Source organism: Protopterus annectens, chromosome 3.part0 (assembly GCF_019279795.1).
Source record: "Protopterus annectens isolate FY-2018-M chromosome 3.part0, PAN1.0, whole genome shotgun sequence".
In the NCBI taxonomy this organism is placed as follows: domain Eukaryota; kingdom Metazoa; phylum Chordata; order Ceratodontiformes; family Protopteridae; genus Protopterus; species Protopterus annectens.
Window position 1 is genome coordinate 1,608,952,422 of NC_056731.1, and position 13,676 is coordinate 1,608,966,097.

Here is a 13,676-nt window from a genome sequence, read left to right on the forward strand (position 1 = left end):
AGGCCAGGTGTTTGGAAATAGAAGCAGCTGAGAGACTGAGGAGTCTACAGGCTGAGGAGAATGAGAAATTGTTACGTCTGGAAGCTGAGGAAAAGAAAAGACAGAGGCAGCATGAGAAGGAGATGCTGACTCTTCACCAGAGTCATGGAGGTAATGCGGAAGGGAGTAACTGGACCCCAGAAGCACAAAAGGTCAGTAAATTTCTTACTGTCCAAATCACTCTAAATAAGCCTTGACTGATTAGTCACATTTACCAACTGGATAATAATATTGCACATTAATAATTGGACACCCTTTTAAGGACATTTGAGTAGCTGATAAATATTAGCTGGGTGGTGGCAAGTGGTACTACTGTATAGTCTGGGTAAAAGGGGCACCGCTGGAGGACCTGTGCCAGCCTTCCACAGGAGTGTCTGTGTGGTTTTATAAACTTATCTCAAAGTGTGTGTGTCAGCTACTTGGGCAGGGACACGAAGCACTGGTTGGACAGAAAGGGTGCTGGAGATTTTAGCTTGCCCAGCTAGGCTGAGATCTGGACCCTATAGCTGTGCCAGTGGGGAGTCTTATTGGGGACCTGGGGAGCAAGGGAGTGACCAGCCCCGGACTGACTGTGATCTCTGTGTGTTGTAAGGGAAATTGCACTTTACTCTGTGTATTTGTTATCCTTTCCTCTGGTGTTAGTGGTGAGGATTGAGGCTCCTTGATTGCTGGGCCAGGGCATGGGTATCACAGTAGCATTATAGCGTCTGTTGCTCATGACGACCTTGTATGGTCAGAGAACTGAATACATAATCCCAATGTATGTTAGGGATAGGCTTCTTACATCCTTCACTGCAGCTACAAGACCACTACATTTCAAGTTCTATTAACTAAACTTCCTTTTGCTTTTAGAATTGTGTTTCCTTTTTCCTGAAAGACAACTGTAAATCTTTACTATATTATTTTTTCTCGTTATTACTTTCCTCACAGTCAAAAATGATTATTTGGTTTGGCCATGCAGTAGGCACGCACAAATGTATACAGAAAGGGCACTATGTTTCAAAGGTACATTGATGCATATAAAGCTCTGTATGATGAAAGTCTTACACAACCCAAATGAAAGGATTTTGTAGAAAATTAATAGCACTTTCCTTAATGAGAATTGAACTGAACATAAATGAGCCAAGAAAAAGAAATTGTGGCAATTAAGAGGAAATGCATGCAAAGATGGTGGTAAATCCAGAAAAGATTATTTATACTTCTAAATCTGTATGCAATAAAAAAATCCCACTGACCATGGTAAAGACATTTTGTATAGAGTTAGTTTTGTAATTTGTTTAAAAGGGAAGTAAAGTCAGGGAAGAGTTTAGAAAAATGACTGAGACCATTTTGGATAATGATTGAGAACATTGCAGCTGATGAGACAAGTACAAAAATCTGAAATATTACCAGAATTCCAGATTTGAAATGGAATAATAATGCAAATGTAAGTAGGGTGCCTGGGGGATGGACAGTGTAGAGTGATTAATGAATTGTTAATATTTCAGTGCATGTTCTTTCTTTAGAGGATCAAAGTACTTTAAACATGGCTTTAGTTTTTTAAACCAAGAAATATCTTTATCTTTATCACCTATGACACAGGCAATCATATATTTGTATAAATGAAAACAAACTATATCGATATATTTCCAGTTGCAAACATTATACATGACATATAATCTTCTATATAATCACTGTCAATCAAACATTACATAATTCTTTCAATTCCTGCCTTCCCTTAAACCTCATTCCTCCTCCAAAGCATTATTCTACATGTATTGTTCTAACAATTCCCTTTTTTTCTCTGTAATTTGTTCCTACACTTTTCTAAAGATACCAAACACTCTTGGTGAGTGACAGTAAACCTTCACACTCAAACTTAAAAAACTGACACTGGCATCAGGAAACTACAGGTTTAAATAAATAAATGTTATTAAAAGAATAGGTTTAGCACTTTCATCCACTATAATTAACATGGACTTCGTCAGAACCAATTGCAATACACTGACTGCCCTGAATTTAAACACCCAATGAAACTACTTCATGCAGCAGTTGTCTTAAAGGCATACATCGTATTATCAATAACTCATTATATGGTATGTTTAAACCAAAAATAAATACCATAAAAATATATATCTCATCTGAAACCTTATTGTAAATATGAAGTACGCACAAAAATACCATAAATTTACCGAACTACAATAAATAAATAATTAATAACATGTACACTATTTGTGCCATGCAATATTCTATTGAGAAATATGTATGTATGTATATATATATATATAGAGAGAGAGAGAGAGAGTGTGTTACCATCACTTTACATATAATTCTATAATAAATAATAACAACTCTTGTAAAAACATCTACTTACAATCCTTACAATGAAAGTTAAAAACACAACTTTTGGGACACTTGATCTAATAGTACATTCTACAGGTCCATAGCTCTAAGTTTGAGAATGCTTGTGATAGAAGCATTCTTGTTTAGACCTGGAGGCCCTGCAAATTTAAACAGAGCTGCCACAACAATTTCCTGATTCTGAAATAATTTCCCAAGGGCCATCCCTAGGATTGGGTGAGACCTACTCCAACACACCAAACTTAAATGATTTGTAGCCTGCCCATGCAATTTTGTGTTTATACAGTGCATTGTTCACATTCATTCTACAAATGTCATAGTTGTGTCCATAAATCCAGATATTTAGAGACCTGTCAGTCTTACCAATATAGAATTCTCCACAGGGGTCACATATAGTGATATACATGACACCTGTGGAGAGGCAGCTTCAAGAGTCAGCTAGTCTGACCATACACAACTCACACAATATAACAGACTCTTCCTCCAAAATGAAAAGCCAGTGATTACACCTGCCACATTTTGTCATGCCCCTCACAGACATAGAACTCCATAAAATATGATTTTCAAAAACACTCTTTACATTTTTATACCTCTTATGGCAAACACTGGACCATCACACATAACTACTGAAATACACTTATCAGTGTTAAAAAAAATCCAGTATTTCCAAATAATTTTTCTAACTTTGTTATTTAAAGGGTGATGGCCTAAAACAATACTTTTGGTAAAGCTGGATGATGAAGGTGACTTCTCTAACACAGATGCCTGACCTAAGATAGGGATAAATCCTTCATGCCTTAACTTAATCACCTCATCTCTAATATCACAAACAAATTATTTGGGGTAACTCTGTCTTGAAACATATTTGCGTATTTCTGACATTCATGCTCAAAGACAACTTCACCCATAATCTCCATAGAGATTCTGACAAATCGTCCTTTTACCAAGGATTTCTTTGGAGCAACGGATGGCTACTCTGAAAATAAAAATAAGATTTCAAAAAAGTGGGTTTTCTGTAAATATTAGATTTAAATTGACCATCTTCTTTGTAAATCAAAACATCCAGGTAGTTGCAAAGATTCTCAAAGACAGTATGTGTAAACTTAAAATAAGTAGTAGTGGAATTAATATAATCAATAAATTCCTCTAGCTTGGAATGTGAATCATTCCATGTGATAAAAATGTCAGCAAGAAATCTCATATACAGTAACTAACTATGCTTAAAATGAGAATTTAGTACACAATTTTCATCCCATACCAAAATTGCAATATTGGCATAAAGGGGAGTGCAAACAGCGTCTATTGCCACTCCTTGTAACTGCTTGTAATATTTCCTGTCAAAGGATACAAAATTGCTATCAAGCACACATTTCATAAGATTCACCAAAATTGTGTATTCCTGTATGGAAATAGAAGAACATCTAAGTAAGGCCTCTGAAAACCTCTCAAGGCCCTCGGCCAAAGGGATACACCCAAATAAATCAGTTACATCAATGCTCATATACAAATGATTTTAGCTTTCGGTCAATGTAAACTGCCAAAGGGTATGTCGGAAGAAATTTCTAGCTTCCCTAATAACTCCTGGCTAATTTCCACTACCTATTCCTTAATTCTTATCTGTTTATTCCTATCTGTTTAACAGATAGATGGGGAAGCACCGGTGTCTCATTTTTATTTAATTACCCTGCATTTTTATTTTAGTTATTACTGGTGCATGATCTGAAATAGCTATCAAACATGTTTCAAAACTTTCAATTAAATGCACATGTTCCTGTGAAATATAATTTCTGTCTAGCCTAACCCAGTTTTTGTACCTTGGAGAATAATATGAAAATTGTCTCTGAGCTCCTATTACTGAATCTACTCTTCAATACCAAATATTTTCATAAGTGTTTTCAAAAATCTACCCTGTTTTGTTATATTTTCAATTCCAGGCTCCCGCAGATACATCCTCATTGTTGCAAATCATATTCTTGTCTCCACCTTTAAGTAATATTCCTTGCTGAGAGCTGATTATTTCTCCCAGAATTTTCTTTGCCTCCATTTTAGTAGTTTAAGGTGGAATATAAATTCATGCCAGTGTAATCCTCCTCCCCTTGCCAATAGCCCCTTATGACTACATATCTACCATTATTAAGTTTTTTTTCCTCTTGTATCACTATTGGAACTCATCTAGCAATTAATATAACTTTTTCACTTTTGCTTTGGCCCAGATATTCCACTGAATAACCATATTCAAATCTTTTTTTTTATCAAATTCACATGCTCATTTGTTTCCAAATAGCTGTTTGTATTCTGCATTTCTTATTATAGTTCACTACTGTTTCTTTTTGTATATACCTGTGAGACCATTCACATTCAAATATAATATGGAAAGTGTTGCCATTATGATAAGAAGTTACTATTCACACATTACGTATAACAACTTTTTTTTAAATGTCTGGTTTCAACTTTTGTGTTGCACGCATACACTAATTTTTGGCAGGTTGATCTTTTATACAGCTTTTTCCTATCTTATCCTTTTGAACCTATGTCACATCTTACAACAAAAGAATAAACACAGCCAGAACACCCTTATAACCCTCCTAATAGAAACATTTGTCTAAGAATGATGATTACATTAAGACGCATGGTGCAGTCTGTGCTTCTGCTTACACTAAATGCTGTCTGGTTTTGTCTTATCTTTATTGCTCCCCAATATGTGGAAAACAACTTGAATGCTTTCAGAAAACATTGTATTTTAGCCATTAAAAGAAAAAAAGCATTCTGTTTTTATTGTTGCTTTATCAGATTGTCCCTGTAGCAGTCTGAGAACTAGACACACAGTTTGTCTTCAGCTACAGGCTTCTCGTTGCATTGTGAAAATGTATTTGCTAAAGGAAAACTTTTCATTCTATTCAGTGTTCTTTTATTTATTTGCCTCCACTTAAAAAGTGTTGCTAGATCAAGCCAAGGCCCTTAAACCAGTCATTCCCCCTATGCAAAATTAAGAAAAAGCATATCGATTTTACATATATTATGCTATGTATACTTTTGCAAACTGTCTCTCACCTCAACAACCTAAGATTACAGCCTATTATCTTAAACATGCTTTTGTTCAGGCTTTCTTCCCTTTTTACATTGCAGTAGCTACATTTCTTAAAACTAATCAAGAAGAAAGAAAGAAGGAAAGAGGGCATCAGTTTAATTTAGTATCCCTGTAACACACAAAATAGCTGAAAATGCTTTACTATATAACATGCCATATATGTCATGTTTTATAAAAACACTGTTAAGAACAACAATTGTTACCTCTTCCATTCCTGTTCCCTTCTTAATGTTCTTCCAGACTTTACTGAAATGAAGTAGAGCATGTGCTCTGGAGTCCCCTACAAGTTTAACAAAGTCAAAAAGTCCAATATTTCCAGTATCTCTTGTTCCACCATATTTCACAAATATGATTGATGCTTTGTAATCCCACATTTATTCATTAATTTATGAGCTGCTGGTTTTCTTCCTGTTGATTTCCATCTCTCAACTCGATTATTTGGTTCATTTCCAGTGCACTTCTGGTTCTTCTAGTCAACTCATGTGCTTTTCTCTGTCTCTCAAACATTTTCCTTTGGAACATTGCAAATGGTTTCACTGGCATAGTCTCTCTATGAGCTTTATTATCAGATGAATAAGAAGCAGAGTCATCTTCTGTTTAATAGCTCAGTTTTTGTTGGACTGACTTTTGTATTTCCTCCTTAGCATGTTCTGCATCAAAACATGAATTTGACCCTCCAGGGAAAAAGTATTCTGAAGATAACTGGATACAGCAGCTTGAATTTCACACCTGGCTCTTGACATTCCCTGATTACTAGAGTAAATTTGTTTTTCTTAAGTTTGTTGTCCAGTAAATAATAATTTTCCACAAACAGTCTGCTCTCTCCAACCTTTAGTAGCTTGTCCTTCTGCCACAGTTTTGTCAGAATCAACTCTTTCTGCTGGTAGGATTGTACCCTTACTATTAGAGGTCTTGGCTTCTTTCTCATGGCCAGGTTTGGAGCATATACACAATGTGCCCTTTCAATTAACAACTTCTGTTGTGGAATACCAGTCCACTTGCATATTTGTGATTTCATACAGTCTGTTCCTTCCAGTTTCTCTGGTACAGCAGAAAATGTCATATTTTCCCTCTGTGCTCTCTCCTTTAATTCTATTATTTTTGAAACATCTGTTCTTGAGCAGTCTCATACTCAGCCAGACTTTTCTTCATTTGGACCTCTAATTTTTGTAGTTTATTCAGCTTTCTGAATATCTGTTTAAAGATTCTTCCATTTTCTCCAGCCGTTTTTGTTTGAGTTGATATACGCCTTCTGTGTTCCATTTATTTTAATCAGCTTTGAGCACATTTGACTTCTTTTTTTCCTCTAGGTTACTGAAAGTCATGTCTTGCACCAAAGCTGGAGCTTGAACTGCTTTTTGCTGAACAAGTGCAGGATTCATCCCAGCTACTATTTTCTTCTAACTGTTTGTGGTTGATTTTTGTTCACATTCTCTAAATTTCTTCTTTGAGGGCATCCAGGCAATGCACCTTATTAGCCAGTAACTGAAATTTACCCAAAAAAGCCAAATTCATTGGCTCTCTTTTTTGAGTTTGTGTTTTCACACTGGGAGAGCTGAAATTAAGCTGTTGCTCAGTGTGCATACATCTTGAAATGACCATGGCTTTAGATTTTTCAATGATTTTATTTCACATGAGCCCATTTAATTGATAGTCTGCATAAAACACTTGCATAGAAAGACATCAGTGCAATAACTGCTGGCTATGTGTCTGTTCAGAACAAAGTCCATCCAGACTGAGATTTTTAAAGCCAGTTGATGCTTAGGTTAAGACCCATCACCCAACATGTTTAAACAGTGGTGCATATACCATAACAGTTCCTTATCTGACCACATCTGATTTCAAGAGCCAGTAAACACAGTAAGGATAGAAACTGTCAAGGGAGGTCTAAGTAGTAATTAAATGCAACAGTAAAAACTTTAAAACTAATCTCACTGATTGTCATCCATTGCTGAATAAGAAAATAACAATTGGGTGCCACTGAGGGTATCTTCGAAATTACTCTTCCAGGATCAATGCCAGTAATCAGGCATTTGTATGTCCATGTGTGTATGTGTGTGTGTGTGGGGGGGGGGGTCAGCACTAAGATACATAGCAAAAGAGCAATACCAGTCCAGTCTAGTACATCTTATTACAGTATATACTTTGGCTAAGCTGACTGCAGTGCAATTTATCCTAGGAGCCCATTTGTTTAACATTTTTTCCTTTAATTGTGTGGTCCCCAGGGAAGTCTCAAAAATGTTTAATTTATTGATGATCGAGTATAGGTCCAAAAGCAGTGGGAACCATGGTGTTAGGTACTGTGCAATACAGACATTTGTAAGAGTGATGTTATTATTCACTTGATCAAATATATCAGAAAATTAAACTTTCTGAATGAGAATGAAATAACCTGCTGTTGTTTGTAATAGGTTCATAGGTTCATACTAGGCTATCTGCCCTAGGGCATTTATAAGCCTAGCCAGAATGTGTTTGGCTTTCGCCACCCATTTTAAATTTATTTTGCTATGCCCTTTTTCGAGGTTAGTATACTATGCCTCTATCTAACAGTGACACAGAAGTGATACCGGGTAAACCTCGATCTCCCATCCACTCATCAAGATTCCTCTTGAAGAGAGTCAATGAGGGACTCTGCCTAACCTGGACTGGGATTTTATTCCAGAGTGAAGGGAGCCTCTGGGTTATGAATCTGTCCCTCCAGCATGTCCTATTTATTTCACTGCTGAGGTTCAAGTCTCTCGAGCACGTAGCTCAATGAGATTTGGATTTTCTGAGGTGCAGCATGTCCATTAATTCCGGGTTGGACATGGCTTTATACGTCAGGCACAGATCTCCTCTGAACAGGTGGTATGCCACTGAGTAGAGCTGGAGTTTCTTTAACCGGGCAGCATATGGCATCTGTTTGAGCCCTTTGATCCTCTTGGTGAGGTACTTTTGGGGTCTTTCCAGTTGCTGCAGGTGTCTGGTAAGGTACATCCCAAAGGGGCATTGTACTCAATTATGGGCCTGATGAGGGATGAGTAAAGAGGCACGATGACCTCCCCTGATCTAGATGTGAATCCCTTCATGATTAGGTGGGCTATATAAAATGTTTTTCTAACCACTTTGGCCACGTGGTTGTCAAATGAGAGATTGCTATCAACTTGGGTCCCCAGGTCCCTAATTACTTCTTCTGTACTTAATGGATTTCCACCTATGTGGTAATTTGTGGGCACTTTGTTTTTGCCAAAGGGGATGACTATACACTTTTGGCATTTAGCTTGAGGCCATGGCTCTGGCACCAGTTGTCTGTTTCTATGAGGCCCTTTTGGAGGATGCTTGTGTCGGCTGGAGAGTCGATTATGGCACCCAGTTTGCAGTCATCTGCGAACTTGGTCAGCCACAGTCCTTCCGTGTTGGCCTGTACCTCCGAAAATATATACCGAACAAGAGAGGTCCCAGGACTGAGCCTTGTGGGACACCACTTGTAACTGGTTTGGAGTCTGACATGGCTCCAGCAATTCTAACCATGTGGGTTCTGTCCTTGAGCCAGTTTGCAATCCATCTAGTGACATAGGGGTTTATATTTAAGCTGGTGAGCTTATCTATAATGCCGGTATTGTATCAAAGGCTTTGCGAGGTCCAGGTAGGCTGTGTGGACCACCTTCCCTCGTCAATGGCCTTGGTGACTGTTTCAAAGAAATCAACCAGGTTTAAGAGGCAGGATCTGCCCTTAACAAAGCCGAACTGGGTAGGATCCAGTGTTTGTAGGTCCCCAATATCTTTATTTATGAGGTCCATGATGATCCTTTCCATAGCTTTGCAGACCAAGCTAGTCAGGCTTATGGGGCGATAGTTTCCAGGATCCGTTGAGGCACCACCTTTATGGAGAGGGACCACTGTTGCTGTACGCCACTCTTTGGGCACAAATGGTACTAAACAATATATAAACCCCAAACATTAACTGCTTGCTCATGAATTTCTGCTTTTAAAACTAGTACACAGTTTCATGTTTTTGTATAGGAGATTGTCATTGTATCATTAGTTCAAAACAGGTCTTCAATGTATCAAGGACTCATAATTCTTAGATATTTGAAGGAAATGTAAAAGTGGCTAGAAATCATCTTTAGTAGTCTATGATGTGCATTCATTATGCGTAAGCATCCATCGTGTCAATGGAGAAGAGGCATTATATATCCATTTAACAAAATGTTCTCATCATTCTAATTATTATTTTAGAAATAAACCCTAATATTTGACGTTTTACAAAATATTTATTGATTATTGTTTATATAAGCAGGAACATAGATTTTGAAAAGTTCAAGATTGAGATACATAACACTAGTATTTCTTTTTTTTTTTTTTTTTACTGGAGATCAGATTTCCATGAGGGTACATTATTTGAATGTGAAGATGACTTTGATTGTGTCTTTGTCTGATAATTCTTTGCCCTCGAGAGTTTCAGAACATCAACATATGTTAACATTTGCTTGCATGTCATAATTGCCATCCTATGTTTACGAAGAAGAATGTTATTTAAAAAAAAACAATGTATTAGGCTTTTAGGATAACATCTGATACAGAGACCTTTGTAAAAGAAAGGGATTTGTTATATGATCTGTTTATAGAAAGGGGATACAATAAAAATCTGGTTACAGAATTATCAAATTAGGTTATTTTCATGGAATGCATGTGTTAAGCCCATACCAAAAACTTGTGACAACTTCAAAGCAGTGGAGACATGTGGTGGAATATTTAAATGCACTTTTGCTAATCCGTCATCGGTGGATTGTGATGAAGTTAAAAATTATTGAGGAACAACTAGAAAATAGCCCTTGACAATAACGAATTATTACAAATCTTGACAATACACCATTCTTTACTGGTAAAAATGAGGTCAGTGAAAAACAGTTCCATGAGACATGGTCATTAATATAAAAAAGATAGGTTACAAACAAATAAAAGAGAACATATACACCAGTAACAGTTGTTCTATTTGTAAAAATACTAGTAATAGCCCTAATGTATAGTTGTCTCATATTGGAACATCTATTGGAGCCCCTGGTCACTTTAATTGTAGCACAAATGGAGTTATGTATATTGCCACATGTTTAGCTTGTGGCAGTTTCTGTCAGGAAGACCAGCAGGAAAATCTACAAAGATATATTAACAAGTTCTATGCTATTAAGAATAGGAAAAAAGGTAATGCACTATAGAAACACTGCAGATCATGTCAAAATTTCAAAAAATTGTGTTTGATATTGCAGACTAAGTGACAATGGGCAACAGATGTGAAGACAAATGGTTGACTGAAACAAAAAGGGAATTCCAGTAGCAACTTAAACTATGGGATGCTATACTACCTATTTTAGCTGAGCATAGCAGTTTGGCTAGCATTTTTAAATTTAAATCTCTATACTAAGTTAATGTTACTGTGCTGCCTGCTTAAACTTCTGATTGTCTAATATTTTCTCTATTATAAAACAGTGATTCTGATTTCAGCAGTTTGACTGTAGTTATTTGTTTCTATTTAGGCCACTAGATGGCTGCAAAAGACCAGGAACAGCATTGTTCTTGACTACTTTCATCACATGTTCAGTTTTTTATTAATATTGTATTTTAATTGATGTAAGCGATCACCAGAACTTTTAGATTTAATTGTTTAAGGAATTTCTTATACTGTTCTCTAAAATAATTACAAAATGCAATAAAGCAAGTAAAGACTATTCATTACACTGTCTCCCATCACAATGCCAGTCTGAACAAAGGAATGCATTCACTTAGTTAACTTTTTACTACTAATTGACTGGGCATCTGCAATCAAATTTATCTCTCATATCCTTATACTTTGACTCCTGTTTTCAGATCTGAACCATCAACAGTGAGTGAACAAAAACTAACAGGTGGATTATAGCTCTGGTCGATCTACTGAAGATGAGCTGGAATTGATATCCCATTTCACACTAGTCTGCTCCTTCTTTGTTTTTAAGAAAAACAGCAGACTGCAAGAGCAAACAACAAATTTTTTTGTGAAGTTAAGCACCACCAGTCTGTCTGTGTCTTTCGGCTTTTCCTGGTTAGGGGTCGCCACAGCGGAACTCCGGTCCGCTAATGACTGGTAGTTGATTTTTACGTACCGAGTTACCAGCTCTGATGCACAACCTTCAACGAAGGTACGCCCATTCACGCATGTCTCCACGCAGAAGACGCTCTAGCTGAAAATCGAACCGGACAGCGTCTTACTGTGGGGCGACAATGCTACCGCAGCACCAGTATTTTTGTAAAAAGAATGTTGTAAGCTGGTTTGCTTAAGCAATGGTGCATTTGCTGAAATTCTTTTGGTTGCACTACAACTCCTTGCATGTAATAGAGCCATTTCTAGGGACACTATGTCCTCACCAAGGTAACAGATCACTGCAATTTACAACCTCATGGACTTGAAAAAAGTCTGTGAAGTAAAAAAAAACATGGCCATTGTCCTTAGTAGGATCTGATTATCATTTCTTGTAGTTTCTGATTCCATTCTGATTATCGTACCAGCAACTAACTCAGAAATGGGGCATTTTAGTTATAAGAACAGTACTTGCCCCTGTATAGTGTCGCTTTCAAAGTAACTGTGGTTTGGGAGGTTCTCACAGTACTAAGTAAGGATAATGAATGAGATAATGACATTTCTATTGCCTATCACTCTTGTATATAAGGAGGTGACTTGCAAACAACAAACACTAGAAAGTGAGTTCTTCATTCTTATTACAGAAAGGTATAAGCTGGGGCTTAGCTTTTTTGGAGGTTGACAGCAACCTTGCAGCCTTTTTTTTTTTTTTTGTAGTGTACCTGCTGGAAATACTACAAAGCTGGAATCTGGGCATAGGTAAGGCCTATAGCCGAGGACTTTCTAAACACAGCCTATTTGCTGAAAGACCTATTCAAGACTGTGTATGTATTTGAGGGAACTTCAAGATACTGTTCAATTTATTTGAACTAAAAATGAAGGAAACTTCTATTTTTGTTTTTTTCCTGTGAATTTACAGGAAAAATAATTTTACATGACTGGTACCTCCAGTATTTCCTTGCACTTTTAATAGTACCGTCACCCATCATTTATCTAAACAGTAGTAATGGTGCTATGGGAGGGGTTTTTCTAAGGCAATGTGTTGGACTGGATAAGGGTTAAAGTTAGGGTTCAGGTTTGCACGTATTAGTAAGTTGGAGTAAGTGGTCTTCGGGAGGGGGTCCATGTAATATTAAGCTGGACCTTGCTTGCTTTATTGTGTTCCATAACTATTTAGGGGGTAATCCAATAAATTCCTTAAATAATTAAATCTGACATTTCTGGTGATTGTTTAAAGCAATTAAAATACAACATTAATTAAAAATGAACATTAATTATGAAAATATTCAAGAACAATTCTAGTCCTGGTCTTTTGCTGCCATCTATTGACCAAAATAAGAAAAATTTCTAGTAGTTTAACACAATGCTGAAATCAGAATGACTGTTTTATAGGCAAGACAGATCAAACACACAACAAACAAAAACGCAGACATATAAAACTAAATCTAAATCCTTCCTTAACCCACAAACAGTCTCACTCCTAACACCTGTTTTCTGTGTCAGCAAAAATGTGCTACACAAAATGAACATTTGGCAAAACAATCTGTTGGTAGTCTAATGCTGCACTTCACATTTTTTGAGAAAATGAACTGTCCACTCCTTACTAGCAGATCATGGCAATTCCTTACACACACACACACGTATGCATTAATATATATATATATATATATAGAGAGAGAGAGAGAGAGTTTGGTGAGATTAATCCCCAAGTGGATTAACAGTCTTTTCAAACTAGACAGAAGAAAAGATATTAGAGTGAAACTGATCTACGGGCCTTGACTTAGTGAGACACTACAGAAGCTGACCATGATGGCACAACAGAAGTGTGAATGCAGGATGTGGTGTTACATGTTAATAACTTGTTGGTTTAAATAACTGTTGCACTGCAATTCATATTTTGGTATCTTGTAACATAATTGTACAGTTATAGATACATAATTTGCATATTTAATATTTGATTTACAATTAGAGAATGACATTTGGAAATATAATATATATTATTTAAGCCTATTATATTAGTGTTTGAGCAAGCAGTCTAGTACAGTGGTCAACACTACTGCCTTACTGAACATGTTTCTCCATTTCTGTTCCTGCATGAAGTGCCTTGTATACAGAGCC

The 13,676-nt window shown here is 36.6% G+C and overlaps 1 protein-coding gene across 1 annotated transcript in view; it reads left to right on the forward strand.

Annotated features, from left to right (window-relative positions):
- RGS22 (regulator of G protein signaling 22) overlaps nt 1-13,676 on the forward strand; it is a 971,253-nt gene that overhangs the window by 872,904 nt on the left and 84,673 nt on the right. The window lies entirely within an intron of this gene.